Raw genomic sequence first — 22,630 nt, forward strand, 5'->3', positions numbered from 1 at the left:
CCTGTTGGTCGGGGGAGACCCTCCGCAATGACACCTCGAAGTCGTTTGCCCTATGGGGAGGAGAGGCCGATGGAGGCGTCTCGCTTTCCATCATCTCTGGGAGAAGGTCCATTGAGGAAGAGGATTTTTGAAGAATACTGCGTGCCGAACTGCAAAAAATAAAATATTCTAGGCATCACAAGAAAAAGAACGGGACAGGTCTAAAACATCCTTGTTTACTTACAATTTGGCCCGAGGCTTTTCCTCATCATGAGACTGCGCGTCGACGTCCTCCAAGCATGAGCCGCCCGACAGAGGCGTCTTGCCTCGTTTACGAGCCTTTTCCTCCCAATCTTCGGAGGCGGCCCTTTTCTTTCCATGGGGGGAAGAGGCGTTGACCTCCCCCTCATTTTTTCTTCGGATGATGGGATCTTCGTTCCTCCGGACACAATGTCTGATGCACCTTCGGGATGGAGGCCATCTTTGGTCCTCTCCGCCTTGCCCCCCTTCGCAGGCATCTGGTATGGTACCACGACCAACATCCTTGTTAAAACAGGATTCGCTGGGCCTTCAGGTAGGGGGGCCGAATACATGATTAGTTCTGCTTTCTTTATCCAGCCCTGGAAGAAGATAGTTTGCTCAGTACCATATTACGGTATGCGTAACTACAAAGTGTTCGGAAGACAAGTGCTTACCGGGGTATCCAGATGGTGGCAGTCAAGGCCAGCGTCCTCAGTAGTGCCCGACCAATGTTTTCCCTTCCCGAAAAACAGCTTCCACATCCCTTCGTGCGTAGTGCCGAAGAAGTGTTGGAGGGTTCGTTGTCCTTCTGGATTAAGCTCCCACATGCGGTGAGACCTGCGCTGGCATGGCAGGATTCGGCGAACTAGCATCACTTGAATCACATTGACAAGGTCGATGTCTCTCTCAAGGAGGGTTCGGATGCGGCTTTGTAGAGTTTGCACTTCGTCAACTGATCCCCAGTCCAGCCCCTTGTTAATCCATGATGCAAGCTGTGGCGGAGGGCCGGAACGGAACACAGGTATAGCTGCCCACTTGGTGCTACGGGGTTCCGTGACATAAAACCACTCTCACTGCCATTGGTTGGAGGTTTTGGTGAAAGAGTCTTTTGGCCAGAGATTGTTGGTAAGCTTTCTCAGTATAGCACCACCGCACTCCGCCTGTTCCCTGTCGACCACCTTCGGCTTCACACTAAAAGTCTTGAGCCATAAGCCGAAGTGTGGGGGATTCGGAGGAAGGCCTCACATGTAATGATAAACGCCGAGACATGGAGGAAAGAGTCTGGAGATAGATCATGAAAATCTAGTCCGTAATAAAAAATTAGCCCCCGGACGAAGGGGTGAAGAGCGACCTAGCCCTCGGAGGAAGTGGGAGATGAATACGACCCTCTCGCCAGATCTGGGGGTCGGAATAACCTGTCCTTGATCAGGAAGCCTATGGTGGATCTCTGCGGTCAAGTATCTGGCCGCCCGAAGCTTCGCAATATCCTCCTCTGTAACGGAGGAAGCCACCCATCGCTCTTGAGGGTTGGGTCCTGACATGATGGGGAGGCTTGAAGCAATGAAGTCGGACCTTGGGTGCTAGAACTCGAGGTTGGGAAGGTTGAGGAGATGTTTGGCATGAAAAAGATGGCCCTTCGTTCCTTTATAAAGGCAGCGGGTATTGAACGCCTCCTCCTAAACCTGAGAACCTGCCTATTCCTAAGGAATCTTTCCTGCAGGACGGCTGGGTTACCCACGCTCGTATTGATGAGAATCCCGCGATAAAGGGACACGATCTCTGCTTCGACAGGACGTGCCAACGAAAACCATGCCCCGAAACATGGAAGGGCGGGAGGGGAAACGGTTCGAAATAATAATCGGGCAAGCGTGACAGCACATTACCAAAGTGGTCAGCAGATTGGATTTGTGAATATTATACTCTCTACGGCTGTGTATTGCAGATCCGGACAAGTTTGTTTCGTCCAAAGACTACCTTGGAGTTCGGAAGGAGGAACCCGCCTTGCAATGCCGAAGACAAATCTACGCGCCGGATACCTTGTCATTGAAGCCAGGTTCAGGGGCTACTAAGGGAGTCCTGGAATAAGGGGTCCTCGGGCGTCCGGCCTGTTAGCCATGGGCCAGACTGATGGGCTGTGAAGAACATGAAGACCAAAGACTGCACCCGTGTCCGGATGGGACTCTCCTTGGCGTGGAAGGCAAGCTTGGCGACCAAATATGTATATTCCTTTCTTTGTAAACGACCTTGTGTAACCCTAGATCCTCCTGGTGTCTATATAAACCGGAGGACTTAGTCCGGAGGGGGATATAGATTCATTATCATAGTCATACAGGCTAGACTTCTAGGGTTTAGCCATTACGATCTCGTGGTAGATCAACTCTTGTAATACTCATATTCATCAAGATCAATCAAGTAGGACATAGGGTATTACCTCCATAGAGAGGGCCCGAACCTAGGTAAACATCGTGTCCCTTGTCTCCTATTACAATCGACCTTAGATGCACAGTTCAGAACCCCCTACTCGAGATCCGCCGGTTTTGACACCGACACCCACGCCTGTCCTTGATTCCTTAGCACCAAAGAGGAAACTGCCTCCTCTGCGCCCGCCTACCGTGGTCGTCATGGCTTGTGTCATGGTAGCCACATGAGGATGGGTACCTGCATAGAAACCTCTGCTCCTCAGGAGGCCGCTGGGGAGGCTGCCCCCCTCAGGAGGTGTTGGTGTCATCCGCCTTGCGAGGCTTGGCACCTCGCAAGGGTCTTGACTTGGCGGTCCTGCAGATGGGCCGTACCAGGCCATCGATGGAGCCACGTCGTGGGTCGCAGGCATGCAAGTCTGGGTACCCTGGTTCCCAAAACACCGACAGTAGGCCCCGGTTCCAAGGCGCACTCAGACTTGGCTTCGAGGCGAAGCCAAGGGGCAAGGGCGAAGTGCCACGGGCCCCAATCGCCTGCGGGCCAGGCTGCCGTGCGGCGCTCGACAGGACGTGGGCGTCTCCGCTTCCTCACACCGCCTCGACAACTGCTCGACTTGACAACTGCCTGGTGCAAGCAGAGGGGCCATCATTGCTTGGAACGCGAGAGGTCGGCGGTCAACCTTCCTCCGGCTATAAATGGGGGAAGGGGGCGGAGCCCCGGCCCATCTTCATCTTCTTGCTGCTCGCTCCTTCTTCTTCTTCGTTGTGCCACCATCTTGCGAGAGCATCCATGGTGCCAGCGAGGAAGTTCTCGGCTGTCGAGAAGGGAAAGGCTCCCGAGGAGGGACCAGGCTCGCCATCGCCCAAGAGGGGCCGCGGCCATCCCTGCAAGTATGTCGCGACGTCGGCGGTGGCTCCTCAAGGGCGTAGGTGCACCTCCACGAAGGCTGGCACAACCTCTGGCAGTCATGGGAAGGCCCCCTCCCGCGCCAGAAGCTGCCACAGCCAACGCGGCCGTGGCCAAAGAGGGAGGCATGTGGCAGCCATTCGGTCACCGCGCCCGCGATCCCATTCGGCCGACGCGTCCTCGGAGTTCATGGTGTGGGCGGAGAGGCCTGCATGCGTCTAGTTCCAGCTCCCGTGCTTCTTCGCGGGCACGATGCCGGCCGGGGGACCTAGCGGCCTCTGGCTACAGGCCGATGGTTGCTACAGCAAGGCCTCATGGGTGGAGATCGAGGTCACCCCCGCCGGCAACGTGTTCCTGAACCGTGGGTGGCAGCCGTTTGCCTGCGCATGTGGCCTGCAGTGGAGGTGTACTCTCCACTTTAGGCATGACGGCGCTGTGACCCTCTACGTTAGGGTCTTTGGGGAGGATGGCGGGCGTCGGGGGTGTTGCCCTGAGGGCGACGACGACGACGATGATGTCTATTCCTCCTCCAACGGCGGCCAGGGGGCCGTCGGCATCCATGAGGGTGAGCTCACCCTTGGCGATCGTCGTGACGCCTCCAAGAGCGGCGACTCCTCCTCTGAGGAGAGTACGAGCGACGGTGACTACGATGAGCCGCCACGCCGCCAAGTTCAGACCGAGGAGGGCGACGAGCCGCCTCGCCATCATGCTCCAGTGAAGCAGGAGGAGGACTCCGAATGAGCGCGGGCAACCCTGGAGCCAGGCCTCGGGAGCTGTGGCGGTCACGAGGCTACTTTTTTCTTTTCCCCGCATCAAGAAGCAGAAAGCTGTGCCAAGGCATGTAATGGACCATGGCGCTTGCGCCGTTATATTAAGCTTTTCATATCGCATCCCGACATTCATGCCGCTACTGATTGACGGATTTTGCTAATCGTGATTAGGATAACTTAGCTTAGTGTGCTTGCGACAGACTCCCATGCCGCGAGGGCGTCCTTTTCTGGAGATTGGACCTCCCACGCGCCCCTCGTTCTAGAGAGATCCTATCAGGGGTTTCCTTCTTAAGGATTTGAAGGTTCTCAGGCCTCGGGAGGCACCTGGTGGCCACGAGGTCTCTAGCGAGCCATAGGGACTCTAGAGATGTTCCACGGGGCGCCGCGCCCCATGAGGACCAATCGCCACTGGTACACCAGGTCGCGGTGCCCGGCGAGGCCAGGGGATGAGGGCTCATGGGGAACGCACAGGCCCGTTGGCTCGTTCACGAGAGTCGCGCGAGGATTAAGACTCCAAAGGCTAGGGCACCAAGTCTTTGGCGAGGTGTGTTCATGGGCGGACCCAGACATAAACACCATGCCCAGCCCCTGCTCGCGAGACGCGCAGGGGAGAGTGGCGGGCAGCTGCCGCTCTCTGAAAGCAAGGTTGAAAAAGTAAACGCTGCAAGGAGAAAAATTGCCATCCCTTTCAAATAAAGATGCGAGAACTTCGAATTTCATTCCAAGAAGTGGCAAACCAGCTACATAGAGTGTCGGCGTCCTGGCAACGGGGGTACCTAGACTTGCCTACCTACGGCCCATGGCGTGGCTCCGTCGACGGCCCGGTACGGCCCATCTTCAGCAGCAACAACTCAAGAACCTCGCAAGGGGCCAAGCCTCGCGAGGCGGATGACACTGAGACCTCCCTGGGGGCAGCCTCAATAGGCTGGCTCCCGAGGAGCGAAGATATCAATGCAAGGTGCACCTCGCGAGGTTCACATGACGTGAGCCATGACGACAAAGGCCAGGCGGGCGCCAGCGGGCACAACGTACCAGTTTCCTCTTTGGTGCTAAGGAGGCAAGCGCATGCACAGGGTCCCGAGGAATCAACTAAAGGTTTCCATATCGGTGCAACAAGATCAAGACCGCCAGGACGACAGGATGGAGGTCATCGCGGAGCCCACTACAGCATCACCACCAGAGCCTTTTGCAGGCCAAGATTACTTTTGTCAGGATAGCTTGTACTGGTTGTCCCCCTTCAAATTTGGCCGTTGTGGGATCCCTTCCCACCTACATTTGGGAAGAGGAACAAGGCCACTATAAATAGGACTTAGCCACCACCATAGAGGGGGACGGATCGTTCAGATCATCCACACACCCACCAGCTCATCAAGCTCCTCACCTCCTGAGGCTGTTCATCCACTGTACTAGTTCATCCTCAGCCCCTCGAGGCAATCCACCACAAAGCTCGAGTAGGTTATTACACCGCAAGGTGGCCCGCACCAGGATAAATTGTTGTGTCTCTTATCCTTGGATTTGTCGAGCTAGGCAATGGAATCATTGAGCAGGAAGACTGGGAAGAGGGAGTTCTTCGCACGCACCCCAGAGTTCGAACGTCTCAAGGGTCTGCGGAACCCCGAATCTGACATTTGGCGCGCCCGATAGGGGTACGTCGAAGCCTCTCTTCCGTCGGTCGACCCGCCACCGCCTCCATGGCTGACGCCTGTCGAGCCCGTGCTGAGCGTCGGGCCGCCCTCGCTGCTCGCGTCGCCTAGACGGCCCCTGTAGGATGGCCTCCCCGTTGTTCTCCATCACCTGCCGCCAACGCCGCCACCGACCCGGCGGGGCACGAGTAGCAAGCTTCGTCGCTGCACCCCTCCGTGCAGCGAGATGGACGCACCGCCACCCCATCAGTGACTCTGGTTGGTTCGTCGTCCCACACTCGTCACGGCCCAGCCAACGCGTAGGCCACATTGCTCATGGCGTGTGAGCTCCTGCGCTACCGCCCCGTCGACGACCTCTACGAAGATTGGCTAGACCGCATCGCCGATCCTGTCAGCGCCGCTGGGGGCTCTCCTGCACCGTCCCTCTCGCTGCCTCGCCCGCCATGTGCTGCGGGTGACGTGGCCCATAGAGCGCCTCCGCCACCTCCCCATCAGGATGTCATCCTCGGTCCAAGACACGAGGCCCCAAGGCGTGACCCGCCATGCAGGGTTCCCGCACATGAAGAAGAAAGCCGCCAGGTGGTCCATAGGCCGCAAGCAGAGGCGCGTGCGCTTCCATCACTGCCACGTCAAGACCCTGCGCCGCCTGCGGTGGCGGCACTTGAGCACCAAGATCAGCCTCCACCTCGACGACTGGCCCCGGTGACAACCGCAGGATGCCAAGCCTTCACTCCCGAACTACGCAACGTCGTCTGGCCGGGCAAATTCAAACCCGACCTGCCTCCGTGCTATGACGGCACCCCTGACCCTGCGGAGTTCCTGCAGCTCTACGAGTTGAGCATCGAGGCGGCCAACAGCGACGAGAAGGTCATGGTGAACTGGTTTCCCATGGCTCTCAAGAATGGTGCACGCTCGTGGCTCCTGAATCTGCCCGTGGGATCGATTTCCTCCTGGGGCGAGATGCGTGAGCATTTCGTCGCCAACTTCCAGGGCACTCGCGACTGCCCGCCTGCCGCGGGTGACCTACGACGCATCAAGCAGTAGCCAGGGGAGACCCTGCAGAAGTACATCCAGCGCTTCAACAGCGTCCGCCTCAAGATCCCCAAGGTTTCGGACGAGGCCATCATCTCGGCGTTCTCCGATGGCGTTCGCAATGTTAAGATGAAGGAGGAGCTCGCCATCCATGAGGACCTATGCATGGCTTTGGAGATGTTCAACATGGCAACCAAGTGTGTGAGAGCTGAGCAAGGGCGCCTCTCCCTCCTCGAGCTCCCGGCGGCAGACCCAGAAGACAAGAAGGCCAAGGCCAAGGACGTGAAGCGCAAGGGGGCTGCCGTGCTCGCGGCGGAACCAGAGATGAAGCGCGGCTACAACCACCCAGAATCATCCAAGGGCAGTCATCCATTCTGCGTCTTCCACAATGTACACAACCGTAACACCAATGACCGTCAGGAGCTCAGGGCCATACGCGATGGGCGCCTCGATCGACACCCCGAGTGCAACGATCGAGGCTACGACCGCGGAGGAGGTAGAAGTGGAGGACGCTGGGATGACTGCGGCCCCTGCCAAGAGTGGCGCGACCAGCCTCGTGAGGACCGTTGGCAAGGCCAGCCTCACAAGGGTGCCTAGAGAGACCAGCCTCGTGAGGACCGTCCTCAGGGCAATGCCGTCCTCCCTCCACTGCCACCACCAGCAAGAAGGAATGATGACCACCACCAGGATGAGGGGGATGGGGGCTTCCAGGAGCCTCGCGCCATCTCCTGCATCTTGGGTGGTGCTCAGGCCCCAGCCTCCTAGCACATCTTCAAGCAGTTTGCTCGCGAGGTGAACGCGACCCTCCCCAGGCTCGAGGCCACGCGTCCACTCAGGTGGTCCAAGTGAACCATCACCTTCAGCTCGTCTGACCAGCTCAAGTGTGCAGCAACTGTTGGCGCCCTCCCAATGCTTTGCTCGCCCGTCATAAGCAACGTCCTTGTCACCAGGACCCTCATCGATTGCAGGGCTCAATGTTCTTTCCATCAAGATGTTCGACCGCCTCCAAGTGCCATACGATCAGCTGCAGCCCACCAAGCCTTTCTATGGAGTGACTGGCGGCTCCACCACCCCGATAGGGCAGATCTGCCTCCCTGTCACCTTCGGCCAACATGACAACTACCACACCAAGCTCAACGACTTCGACGTCGCCCACAGCCGCCTTCCGTACAATGCCATCCTTGGATATCCGGCCCTATCCAAGTTCATGGCAGTGACCCACCATGGCTACAACGTCCTCAAGATGCCAGGGAACCGTGACATCATCACGATCGCCTGCGAGGAGAACGACGCAGTGTGCTCCCTTGAGCGTGCCTACCAGGTTGCGGCGTTCGAAGACCAAGACAATGAAGGCACCATCTACCCTCCTGAGGCTATCTCCAAGAAGAAGAAGAAGCAGCTGCTCCACCAAGAGCCTCGGGAGAGTAGTGTCTCCATCCGCACCACCTCAGGACCTGCGCCCATGGATGGGGCGCCTCCCTCCCTCACATTGGAAGCCGCCCCCGGCGCCCTCCTCAGGCTGGGCTTGGGGGCTATCTTTTGGAGGTCCTCTGACTTAGCCAACATCACAAGGGAGGCGCTCGGGCACCACATGGAGGCATGCTTCATCACACGCTTCCCTCATGAGGGCACAAGGCACGGGGTGCCAGGTGCTAAGGAGTTCATCACCAAGGCGATCGAGGAGCTTCAAGAGGTGAGAGCCATGCATGGCGACCGCCGCCTACCACCTGGCACGACCCCCTGTCCTGGCGAGGACAATGAGCTGCGCGTCTGCGTCAAGATTCTAGGGTTCAACAGAGCTGCATCCCAGGAGCACTTCTGGCCTTTGTGCATTGGTCGGTGTGAGGGTCCACCTCACAACTATGTTCGCATGCCCTTTGGTCTACTGAGCGCGGCTGTTACCTTCCAGCGCCGCCTATGAAGCATCATGGCGGCTCATGAGGCCAGACACCATGCGGTCCTGGCGGAGATGGCGACGGCTCTTCACAAGCCTCCCAAGCCTCTAGAGCCTCCCGAGGTTCAGGACCCAGGCGGCTCATGAGGAGCAACCTATTCAGCACCCATCTTCAGCTCCTTCAACATCTCTTCAGCAATGATGCTAGGTAATATTTTCCGGTTTATTCAGCTGGGTGCGCCCCTGGAGCTGCATTATCCCCAGACCGCATGGGCCTGTCCCTGCGGCATGTATCTTTCTTGCATCTTTCAGTCGTTCTGTTGGGGGTGCTCCTCGGGCTGCATCATCCCCAGGCCGCGTGGGTCTGTCCCTGCGGCATGTATCATTCTTGCATCTCTCTGAACTAGCTGTACCTCCTCCCATGAGTTGCTTTATGATTATTATATGCCTGTCCGGTACTTCGATCCATGAACGTCGTACGCCCTTGCAAGCCCACGCACGACCGCCTCATGACTAAGGACTGGCACAGCGTATGTGCTTGGGTCCGTCCCTGCAGCGTCACTAAACCCAAGAGGCTGAGCTCTGGCTCGTGGGCCAGCTCCCGTGTACGTCACCTCCCATGGTCCTTGGTGCCTTGTTCTCGCATGAGCTAATCGCGGGCGGACGAGCTAGGGCGCGCGGCTCGGTGCCTCGCCACCACGGGAGCCACGCTGTTGGATCAAAAATATGTCTAGAGGGGGGTGATTAGACTACTTGACCAAATAAAAATCTAGCCTTTTCCCAATTTTAAGTCTTGGCAGATTTTAGCAACTTAGCACAAGTCAAGCAATCAACCTACACATGCAAGTCTAAGAGTATAGCAGCGGAATGTAAATCATTGCATATGAAGGTAAAGGGAGGAGTTTAGAGGGATCAAACACAATGTAGACATAAAGATTTTTGGTGTGGTTCCAATAGGTGGTGCTATCGTACATCCCCGTTGATGGAGACTTCAACCCACGAAGGGTAATGGTTGTGCGAGTCCACGGAGGGATCCACCCATGAAAGGCCCGCGAAAAAGCAACCTTGTCTATCCCACCATGGCCATCGCCCATGAAGGACTTGCCTCACTCGAGTAGATCTTCACGAAGTAGGCGATCTCCTTGCCCTTACAAACTCCTTGGTTCAACTCCACAATCTTGACGGAGGCTCCCAAGTAACACCTAACCAATCTAGGAGACACAACTCTCCAAAAGGTAATAGATGGTGTGTTGATGATGAACTCCTTGCTCTTGTGCTTCAAATGATAGTCTCCGCAACACTCAACTCTCTCTCATAGATTTGGATTTGGTGGAAATATGATTTGAGTGGAAAGAAACTTGGGGAAGGCTAGAGATCAAGATTCTTGTTATTGTATTGTAATATCTTGGTCTCAACACATGAGTTGGTGGTTCTCTCTCAGAATTGAATGCTGGAAGTGTAGGCACGCTCTAATGGCTCTCTCCATGAATGGAGGATGGGTGGAGGGCTATATATAGCCTCCACACAAAATCTAACCGTTACACACAATTTACCAAACTCAGTGGGACCAAATAGTTAAACTCGGTCAGACCGATTTAGTTCAAAATGTGAACGTTAGGCTTTTCGATGGGACCGACATGTCAACTTGGTGGGACCGGTTTCATTAGGGTTAGGGGATAATGTAATCTCGGTGAGACTGATCACATAAACTCGGTGAGACCGATTTCTGTAATAGGCAAATAGAGAGTTGGTCAGGAAAACTCGATGGGACCTATCGCTCATTTCAGTGAGACCAAAACGTTACAAAAAGGAAACAGAGAGTTTGCATTGCGAACTCGGTGGGACCGATCGCTCATTTCGGTTAGACCGAATTGTTACTAAGGGAAATAGAGAGTTTGCAATCCCATCTCGGTGAGACCGAGATCCCTATCAGTGAGACCGAACTGATTAGGGTTTTTGGCTATGGCTATGTCAAATGACATCGGTGGTGCCAGATAGATCAAATCGGTGGGGCCGAGTTTGACTTTTGGTTTGAGACATATGTGGATATGAGAAAGTGGTTGAGGGCTTTGGAGCATATCACTAAGCATTTTGAGTAAGCAAGCCATTAAGCAACACCTCATCCCCTTTTAGTAGTATTGGCTTTTCCTATAGACTCAATGTGATCTTGAATCATTGAAATGAAAATGTAGAGTCTTGAGCTTGAGCTAATATGTGTCCTTAGCATTTTGAGGGTCCACATTTCTAGTCCATGCCATGCCAATCATTGAACTTTCTAAAATGATCATCCTGAAAGAGCATTACACTACTGGAATCAGCTTCTTTGCCGTCCGCCATGGCGGACGGCAAAGGCATAGATCACGGAGGGCAAACTTCTTTGTCGTCCGCTAGCGGACGGCAAACTGTCCGGATGAATGCCTGCCAGCAAAGGCCTTCTTTGCCGTCCGCTTCTTAGACACAGACGGCAAAGGATTACACCATCCGCCATTCGAGGCTAGCAGACGGCAAAGACAGCTGACGACAGTGCGGTGGCGTGAGAGCCGTTAGGGGGTTAACGACACTCTTTGTCGTCTGCCAGCGGAGGCAAAGTGTCAAAGATCTTTGCCGTCCGCTGGCAAACGGCAAACAGCCCAGCTAGGTAGCACTGGGAAGCTGCCATGTGTCCAGATATGCCGTCCGCCAGTAGACGACAAAGAGGTTTGAATCATTGCCGTATGCTGGCGGACGGCATAGCTGGTCACTTTGTTGTTCGCCAGCAGACGACAAAATGACCAAATAGGCAGCCAGTGTTCCCAGTTTGCACAGGTGACTGCCACGTGTCCTCTTTGCCGTCTGCTAGCGGACGGCAAAGAGGCTATATATCCCCTATTTTTATTTAAATCCCATTAATTATACATGGTTTCAAACACAGATATACATGCATACATATCCAACATATCCAACAGCATGTCCAACAACATATTTCATCCAATCCAACAACATAGTTCAACAAAGTCCAACATATCCATATATGCATAACCCGAAACAAGTTTCCAACAACATATCCATATAGACATACATATCCAAACAAGTTTTCATAAACAACAAGGAAGCACCACAAGAATAGTACACTCCATGAATCCAAGCTTCCTCATGTAAAGCAAATCTGCAAATTGGTAAAGATGAAAGTTAGAAGAAGGAGAAGAAGAAGACTAGTTAGAAGAAGAAGAAGAAGAAGATTTTTTTTCTTCTCTTTCTTTTTCTCCTCTCCTCTTCTTTATCTTCTTCTTCTTCTAACTAAGGTAGGTAAAAATGTCATTTTATTGCTAAGCTAGGTAAAAAATGATAAGTGTAGGTCATTTTAGAGCTAAGGTAGGTAAATAGGTCATTTTGGAGCTTAGTAAGGTTATTATGTCATTTTTGATGAAAATAAGCTAAGTCTATATCATTTTGGAGCTAACAAAGATTCTCATCCCATTTTTTACCTAAGTATGCTAAGTATGTCATAAATGAATTAAATAAGCTAAGTATAGCTCATTTTTTATCTAACTTAGGTAATTATGCCATTTAGGAGGAAAATAAGCTAAGTATCCATTCGTAAAGCAAAACACTAGAGAAAACTTACCCTAATCAAAACATATGTGATGAAGATCGCAACTAAGGTAACAACTGATCCAACGGCATAATGATATGCCTCATTGTCAATGGCATATTTACTAATCTTCTTAAGCTTCAGGCTCATTGCATCCATCTTGAAGCGCATTGCATCCATCTTCATCTTGTGATCATCGATGACATTGGCAACATACAACTCCAATGTCATCTTCTCTTCTTCAATTCTTTTAATTTTTAATTTCAAATACTCATTTTCTTTTTCAACTAAATTTAACTTCTCGACAAGAGGGTCCGTTTCAAATTCCGGTTCACATACCTCCTAGATTAAAATATCTCTATGTCAACTTGATGGCCATAATTGTCATAAATGCGAAATGCAACAAATAGTTATTAAAGATAATTTACCACATCTGAATCATAAAGCAGGCGAGGGCCGACCGGGACGGATATCAAGAGCATGGCACTATGTATAAGAAACAATCATACAAAGTAAGAAAATTATAAATACCAACTATATAAATCATACAATCATACAAATAACTATATAAATCAAGTACAACGTAAAAATTTGAATATCTAATAATCACTATCGGTAATGACGTGCTCTTCATCATCATCATCATCACTATCGGTAATGACGTGCTCATCATCATCATTAATAAATGCATCATCATGTGGAAGGCCACCTTTACGTAATCGTTCAAGCATTGACAGGTCATCTGCAACAGTAACTTCTTCTTCTTCCGGCTCTTCTTGTTCCAGCTCAGGGATGAAGTTGGATTCACTATCGTTGTCTACTTCAATGTTCTCGTGGAGTAGAGCGGTTCTTGAAACTTTTTTTGGAAAGACGTGTTTCTTGGAAGAATTATCCTTTGTCATATGTGTCTTGGTTAATGTGATGTTCATAATCCTTTTCATTGGGGGGAGGTGGTCTAACGCGTGGCGGCACTTCATAAACGATGTCCCAACCACTGAGATGTGGATCACTTTGACAGGCCCACGGTAGATAGAAAACTTGGGTTGCCTATTGAGCCGTAATATAGACATCGGGAACATCCAAATGGGTGCTTTGTTTGATTTTGACTAGCCCTATATGTTCATGAGTCCTTCTAGTCTCCCTCGGCTGGAACCAATAACATCTGAAGACTACGACGTTTGATGGGTTTTCACCATAGAATTCAAGTTCATAAATTGCTTCAACTCTTCCATAATACTCGATACCTCCTTCGCCGATAGCAGAGACACAACAATTTGTAGACTTTTGGTCGGCCATAGATAGGTCTTTGCCATAGGTACGAAAATGATACACGTTGATGTCGTATTTGTCAAATGAACGGACCTTATAGTCAAAACCATTAGCTACTTGTCTCAATTCGGCACCCATAGTCTCTAAATTAGCCTACAAGTTTAATACGAAAGGATTGTTGCATTAGTCGCAAATTAGCCAAAGAAAAGAAAGGGTCTAATGGAAATTACCGTTTTTTTGAACCAAGAGATGAAACCAGGAAATTCGGCTCCTTGTTTTGCGAGAAGCTCATACTCTTTGATGGAATCCTTTTGGATCACTGCTCCATACAAGAAAATAGCGACATATCGACTTCATCAAATATCCAGGAATAAGAGAAGTTCAAAGGAATTCAAAGTTGTGAAACAATGTACCGAGATCTTAGTCGATGTACGGCCGCACTTCTGTTAGGTTGTTGAAGGGATACAACGAAATGGTTCGCCATTCTTCAACATCCAACCTTACTGGTTTCCAACCACCGGCTAGTGCGAGATTCCCTTTGAATAGGCTGAGGTTGGATTGACCCTTTTGAGGTTCGTCAGCATTGTAACGAGGCTTCAAATTATTCAAATGACGATTTTTGGCTTCGTAGTGTACGGTCACGAAGTTTGCCGCCTCCTCAGTGATGAATGCCTCCGCCATCGATGCTTCTATTCTACGTTTATTTTTACATTTTTCTTGAAGCGTCTTCTGCATCCTCTCAGTTGAGTAGCACCAACGATTTTGCACGGGCCCCCCAATCGTGCCTCGGTCGGGAGATGCAAAATCAAGTGTTGCATTGGATTAAAGAAGCTTGGCGGAAAGATCTTCTCTAACTTGCAGATCAACTCCGGCGCCAACTGTTCCATTTCTTCTAGGAGTCCAAGCGATAGTTCTTTCGCACAAAGAACACGGAAGAAATAACTCAGCTCAGCTAGTATTAGGCATTCATCCTCAGGGATGAAGCCACGCAACATCACCGACATTATCCGCTCAATCCATATGTGCCAATCATGACTTTTTAGACCAAATATTTTCAATTTTTGAAGACTCGCTCCCCTCTTTAGATTTGCTGCATACCCATCGGGGAACATCAACTGCATTTTCACCCACAAAATAATTTCCTACATAGCTGGCCTTCCAAGATTGAACCATGCCTTTCGCTTCGTCTAGTTGATCCCCTTTCCTTTCAGTTCTTTCATGTTTTGTAACGGCCTATCACATAGCTCCTCTTGATCGACTCTAGCCTTAGTATTATCCTTTGATTTCCCCTCTATGCCGAACAATGTACCAAAAATGGCTTCGGCGATACTCTTTTCAGTGTGCATCACGTCGATGTTGTGTGGGCAAAGGAGGTCTTTGAAGTAAGGCAGATCCGAGAAGCATGTCTTGTGAGTCCAGGCGTGTTCCTTATTATACCCCCTGAAATACCGTGGACACTCTGGATCTGGCTCGAGAGCGTTTAACTGATCTAGGGTCTGTTGGCCTGTCAACGCAGGTGGTGCAGAGTGTTTGACAAATCTACCTTTGATGAAGTTCTTCTTGTCTTTCCTGAACTTATGGCCAGGATGTAGAAACGGTCTATGTAAGTCGAAGCAACTATACTTGCGCCCTGCCGTCAGCCAATGAAACTCAAGAGGTCCCTTACATGTGGGGCACGGGAACCTTCCATGCACACACCAGCCAACGAATAGCGCATACGCCGGCAAGTAATGCGTCGAGTACATGTACCAGGCACGCATTATGAAGTTCTGTTTGCTAAAGGCGGCGTATGTCTTGAACCCATTATCCCAAGCTTCTTGCAATTCGTCCTTAAGCGGCTGCATGTACACATTCATATTCTTCCCCGGATAGTTGGGCCCTGGAATTATCAACGTCAGGAAAATATTCTTTCGTTGCATAAACTACCCGGGGGGAGATTGAGTGGAATAACAAACACGGGCCAACAGCTGTATGGGGCTGCCATCTGACCAAACACACTGAACCCATCTGGGCTGATGGCGACTCGAGGATGCCTTGGATCTGCCATTTTTTCCTTATGTAATGCATCGAAGTGCTTCCACGCTTCACCATCCGATGTGTGCACCATCATCACATTCCCATCTGCATCTAGTTTGGTTCTTTTGCTCGTTTTGTGCCATGTCATCTGTCTGGCCATCTCTTCGACCATGAAAATACGTTGAAGTCTTGGTACGATTGGCATATACCGAAGAACATTAATGGGTATTTTGGTCCGCGTCTTCTCACCCATACCGTTGTCTACCACAACATACCTGGAAGAATTGCAAATGGGACAATAGTTCAAGTCCTCATACTGAAGCCTAAATAAGACACATCCTTTCTCATAGGCATGTATCTTCTCATAGGGAATCTTAAGAGCACGGAGGATTTTGGCTGACTGGTACATGTTTGGAGGTAGCACATGGCCTTTGGGTAGAAATCGGCTGAATACTGTCATCATCGCGTCATAGCATTCTCTGCCCAAGTTGAATTGAGCCTTCAAAGCCATTATTTGTGAGATGGCATCCAGCTGACAAAGCTCAGTTTGCTCGTAGAGAGGACGTTTTGAGGACTCCAACATTTCAGTGAAGGCCTTTGCAGATTCCTCCATCTCCTCGTCTGAGTCCCAAGCATTGTCAAAGTCTTGCACCATGTCTGCGGTCCCGGTACCATGCTCCTCGGTGTGACGACGAACCTCGGCTCTGGCACATTGGGCACACTCACCATGTAATGTCCAGACCGTGTAACCAGGCGTAAAACCGAACTTTTGCAGGTCTTTACTCATTTTAAGCTCGTCCCTCTTTTTATAGTTGTCGCAATGGGCACAGGGGAACCAGCTAAATTCCTGGCCATTTGCAAATGTGGCTCTAACAAACCCCTTGGTTCTTGTTAACCATTCCTTGGTCCAAACTTTCTGACTAGTGTAACCGGTGTACATCCATGCACGATCACTCATATTGACTTCCTATTGGACACACAAGAAATATATACATAATTAAGCAAACCATATCCATCAGTTAATGGAGTTTGTTAGTTTTATTACGTCCATGCAACCTACACACTAATAGGTAAAGATAGGTCCTAATCCCACCCGAGTATGTGTAGATCGGGTTCGTTTTCCCATGCTCTGCTCCGGATCCGATGCAAAATTTCGGCAGCACCCCCCCCCCCCCCCCCCCCCCCGCTGTTCTCCTAATACACGTCTCGGCAATAAGCAGAGAGAATGTGTACCCGGAGAACAACAGGGAGGCACCGACGAAATTCTGCATCGGATCCGGAGCTGAGCATATGGGAAAACGAACCCAATCTACACATACTCGGGTTGTCCATGTATAACGTTGGACAATTCGAAAGAATCACGATTATAAATATGCAAATGCATGCATATTTATAGATGTAACCCTTTCGAACGGGAGACGCATAGTGGTTACGCATACTGATGATTGACACCTATAGCTAGCAAGTTTCATCGGCATGAAGACCGGAAAAAAACAAATGAAGGGGGGAGGAGGAGATGTCATTTGTGCTCACCAACGAACGCAGGGGCGAAGCTCGTCGAACACTAGCCCCTCGCAGTGATGAAATACCTGCATATTTAAATTGAAAGATGAGTAACATAGCAAGTATTCGACACCGACGACCACATGTACCTCGCACTGACGATACTTGCTATTTACGGTACCATCGACACCGAGGAACCCTCTAATCCGCTCGTCCCTGGGTAAACTAAATAGCAACTACCATCGGTGCAAGGTACATGATGCGATTGGCGTTGAACACTAGATCCACATCCCACAAGTGAATCCAGCGCCTGGCGTCCCGCAACAATAGTTCTGGTGGCCGATGACGGTTGAAAACCTTGGCGAATTTGTCTGGCAGCCTCTGTGATGAGGCTTAATGCCAAGGTTTGAAATTTCAAACAACCAAACTGACTTGAGTTAGTTTGGGTGTTTCAAGTTTCAACACTTAGCTTTCAATCGTCATCTCTGAGGTTGCCAGACAAATTTGCAATGGTGTTCGACCGCCATCGACGCCGAGAACTGTTGCTGCTGGACGCAGGACCCCTGTGTCACTTATGGGACGTGGATGTAGTATTCAACACCGACGGCCACATGTACCTCGCACTGACGATACTTGCTATTTAGGGTACCATCGACACCGAGGAACCCTCTTCTTCTTCTTTCTCTTTTTTCCTTTTCTTCTTCTTCTTCTTCTTCCTCTTCTCATTTTTCCTCTTCTTAAACCTAGCACTAACCTAAACCTAAAAACTCAAAACTACACCTAAACCTAAAAACTCAAAACTACACCTAATTAAACATAGCACTAACCTAAAACAAATCAAGAAAATAGAGAACAAAAAAACAGAAAAAAAAATCACCTCTTGCTCCGGCGAGGTCGACCGATTGGGCGGGGCGGCGCAGGGGTCGTGGGGAGGAGGATGGCAGCGGGGCGGAGCGACGCAGGGACCTCGGGGAGGGGTCCGGCACTGGGGCGTCCCGGCGCAGGCCACTCCAGCCACGGGGCGTGGCGGGGCGGCGGGGCGACTGGGCGACGAGGCGCAGAGGGGCGGCGGGGCGACGGGGCTCGGTGGCGCGGCGGGGCGGGGATGGCCGGCGGCGGCCACAGAGGAAAGAGGCGGGCGCACAGGAGGGAGGAAGAGAGAGAAAGAGAGAGAGAGAGGGGAGACGGCTTGGCCCGTTAAGTGGGCCTTCTTTGCCGTGCTTTAGCAGATGGTAATGAGGGCAATCGTTAGGGCTGGCCCACGTCTCCTCTTTGCCGTCTGCAAGCAGATGGCAAAGGACTAACATTGACGTCCGCCAGCAGACGGCAAAGTAATCACCTCTTTTGAAGTTCGCTAGCGGACGACAAAGAATCTGACCTAGCCACGCCGTGCCCTGTGGGGCCCACCTGGCTCTTTGTCGTCTACCTTATAGCTCTTTGCCATCAGATGGCCGACGGCAAAGAAGCAGCTGACGGCAAATAGCATTTTTGCCATCTGCCCTTTCTTTGTCGTCCGCTTTGTGGAAGCGGACGACAAAGAGGCTCTTTGCCGTCAGCTAGCGGACGGCAAAGAAGCTGATTCCAGTAGTGTTAGTGCAATGAGTTATATGTTGTTAGGAATTACCAAAATCACCCAGGGATAGTTGCACTTTCAATCTCCTCCTTTTTGGTAATTGATGACAACATATAGATCAAAGCTTCGACAAGTGATAATAAGATTTAAATATATCATCGCTTTGAGAAGTATGTGATAAGCAAGAGCACCCTCTAAATTTGTGCATTATATAAAAATTTGCTTTTTGAATGCAAATGCACAATCAATTATAATCATGGGTTACTCTTCCATGTCAAATACATCTTGGTGGAGCGCTCAAAATGATAGAAGGTAAAATATGCACTCATCACCAAGGAAAAGTGAATGATCATATATGAGAGATAAGTAGTAGCATCATTCAAGTACAAGCATTAAGGTATGATATGATCAAACACATGATCAAACAAGTATCTCACACACACATAAATTATCATCCAAGCAAGCACACAAATAAGTAACAACCAAGAAGCAAACGATATAGCAAAAAGAAACAAGCTCTCTCTCTCTCTCGAAGCCTATGATCTATACACTTTCTCCCCCTTTTGGCAACAAGTTACCAAAAAGCTCGAAAATGCATAGTGTTATGCGTCTCTCTAGGATTGATCTTCGGGAGGAGGCGTTGAGAGGACTCCAAGGACGAATGTATCGGTTGAAGTTGTTGGAGCTGGTGGAGTGGCAACTGGAGGTGCTACTGATGTTGTGGCTACAGGTGCTGATGTAGTAGCTCTTGTGTCAGTTACTGGCACTGTAGCAGATCTCTGTCCCCTAGGCACTCTCTAAAAGGCATATGTGGTAGCTTTCCCTTTCTTCTCCTCAGCTTCTTCCTGGAGCTGCTCAACAGTTGTCTGCATCTCTGTCACCTTCAAGTCAAGATCATAGAACTTTGTTTCAATGATCCTCTCTAGGCTTTCTTGGTTATGAGTCAGGGTGGCCAATCCCTTCTCAATCCTCAAGGTGGCTTGAATAAGATATCCAAGTTGATCTTGCTTTGACTTGAGAAACACTTGAGAAGCCTCTTCAACACTTGGGATTTTGGTTGCTTTCTCAGCCTTTGCTTTCTCCCTCTTCTCTTGAGCCTCTATAGAAGTAGGATCTTCAGCATTCATGAAAACTATGTTGTCCTCAAAATCAGGCCTCAAGGGAAGATGTTTCTTGTCTAACAAGTATGTGCATGTGCCCATCTTGGAGTTGATGAGCATCTGGATGTGTGGAGCATACCCACATGACCTCTTCTGATCAGCAGCTGTCCTCTTGATTGTCTCAACAATCAGACTCATCACTTTGAACTTTTGGGGCACATCAAACAACTGCAACAAGTTTATGGAATGGTCTCTGATCATCCTATGATCGCCTGACTTGGGCAACAAGGTGTGCGTCAAGATAGTGTTGATGGTGGTCAGAGCAGACAACAGATAGTATATAGAGCCCATCTTGTGAGTCTCCAAGGCTTTGTCAGGAATCTCCTTATACGTGTTAGCCATGGAGTTGTGATCTTTCTTCTTCTTGGCATAGACATATATGTCATCATCATGCTCTGCAGGGGCATTTATCAGCTTGGCCCATTCAGCAACTATCGATTGGTACCTAGTACCTTCAGAGATCCAGACAATCCTTCCATCAGGATAGAAATGAGCTGTAGAGTAGAATTGCATAATGAGCTCATCATTCCATTTGATGAGTTTCTGACCCCCAAAGGTGTCTACTCCACATAGTCTGAGCTCTCATGCACTCCTGGAAAGTGGTCTTCATTGTTATCAATGTACTTCCAGTCTACCCACTTCATATCACAGACAATTGGCTTCTTATCTAGCAGAATAGTATCATAGAAGTCATGCCGCTCCTTGGTGTGAAACCAATAATCCATAGCAGTCCTTCTCCTCACAGCATATGGATCGGATTCTCTCCATAGTCTGAGGCCTGCATATTTTCTGATCTTCATATTTTCTGCCACTGGATGATTATCATCATGGTCAGGAATCTTGGGCTTCTTCTTCTTCTTCTTCTTCTTCAATCTCAGGCACTAGGCCCTGTTCTTCTCAACAGCTGGTATATTCCTTGTGCTACTCTTTGGTGCAGTCTTGGGGGCTGGAGCAGAAGCTTTGGGGGCAATCTTGGGCTTAGAAGGGGTAGCCCCAGACTTGATGGCATCCCCCATAAGCTTTTGAGTTTTGGGTGCTGGTGTAGCATCCTCTTCCTCTTCATCCTCAGTTGGGTCTTCCATCATAGAGGATCTCTGAGGCGAAGCATCCTATGGATATCACCATGTCAAGAGTCCGTTTGGCAAGTGACACGTGCGACATCTACTTCACATACATAAAGGTGAATCATCTCCTTTACACGTGCTCACTTGACCCCTTCGAGAATGATATACTACTTGACACTCCACTCGTGTGCATGCATAGGTATTGTCGGAACGGTACGGACGAGGAGGAGGAGTGTGAGCGCAAGTGTACAACTACACCATTCGCGAGGGAAGCGTGGAAGCGAAGACAGAAGAAGATGGAAGCTGCAGAGTCTACAGTGGCCGGACGTCCGACATACCACCGGACGTCCGACACTCTACAGCACCCGGACGACCGGCGTCCACCGGACGTCCGACACACCTTCAACCAGTCGCAGACCGAGCCCTGCGATCGGACGACTGATGCCAACCGGACATCCAACGCCACCTGTCCCGAGAAGAATCAACGGACGTCCGACGCGCGCCGGACGTCAGGACCGTCCCGAGCAACCGGACGTCTGACCCCCACCGGCCGTCCGGTACCTGCCTGTGCGCAGCCGCGGGCCTTTGGCCTTGTATCCCTCTCCCACTTACCCCTTCGTGGCTTAGACTATAAATAGACCACCTCCACATACTTTCTAAGGTAGCGTTGGTTTAGCTCATACTTAGAGATAGAGCTTCGCTCATCCACATCGAATCTACTCCTCGTGAGATACCGCGGCCTCTTCGGAGAAGATCCCTTTGGATTCAAGACCTCCTCACGGAGAAGACCGGCTACCTTTGTATCGTCCGTTGTTGACTTTGGATCTTGTATCTCACCTTTGTGTTCATCGATCTAGCGCATGTGTGATCTATTCTTGTTGGTTGAGTGATCCTCTCGTGTTTTCCCTCGTTTTCCCCTCGTGTTCTTCGCGTTCTTGGACGGGATCCGCTCCTTTCGTGAAAGATCGGCCCCTAGGGTTCCTACCCTACATCATCTTGGTATCATGAGCCACGTTGATTACGATTTCGGAGCGTCCCCCACCGTTTTCTAGCCTTCTTTTGCTTGATTTCGTCCTAAATTCGAAAATCCCCACCAAAAATAGCCTCAATTTTTTTTGTGATTTGTCGGTTTGATGATGTTTTGTTGATTTTGATCCATGGATTTGCTTGGTTTCGAGTGGATCTAGCATCTTCCCAAGTTTCCCCATCTTTCATCCATGAAATCTCATCAATTTTGACCCCAAAATCCCCAAATTCCGCCCAAAATCGTGTCCCGAATTTCGGATCTGGAGTTGACCCCGATACACCGGACGACCGTCATCTTACCGGACGTCCGGAGCCGCAGGAACCACCGGACGACCGGAACCCCCTAACCCGAGCAGAATCAGCGGATTTCCGACCCGACCGGACGTCCGGCGACCGGACGTCCGTTTTTTCCGGACATCCGCTATCTGTACGTATCAACTTCGGCTGATTTTTGTTTCGGCCATAACTAATTCATCCGAACTCCGTTTTTGACGTTCTTTAGCTCGTTTTGAAGCTCTTGACATCCCCCTTCCCACAAAAATACCACCAACATCATTTGACTCCATCAAATTTTCGGAAATTTGGCAAGTTTGCCTAGGCCCTCCACCATATCATCCACTACACCACCATAGCCTTCCGCAACCTAACCAAATTTGTTCCCCATCGCATTAGTGGTTGCTTGAGGAGTGATTTGAGTCTCCTAAGGTGTCTAGACAATTAGGGACGGTCGCTTCTTCATCAACCACCACCACCATTTCCGCATAACCTTGCCCACCATACACTTC

This window comes from Triticum urartu, chromosome 3 (assembly GCF_003073215.2).
Source record: "Triticum urartu cultivar G1812 chromosome 3, Tu2.1, whole genome shotgun sequence".
Taxonomy (NCBI): Eukaryota; Viridiplantae; Streptophyta; class Magnoliopsida; order Poales; family Poaceae; genus Triticum; species Triticum urartu.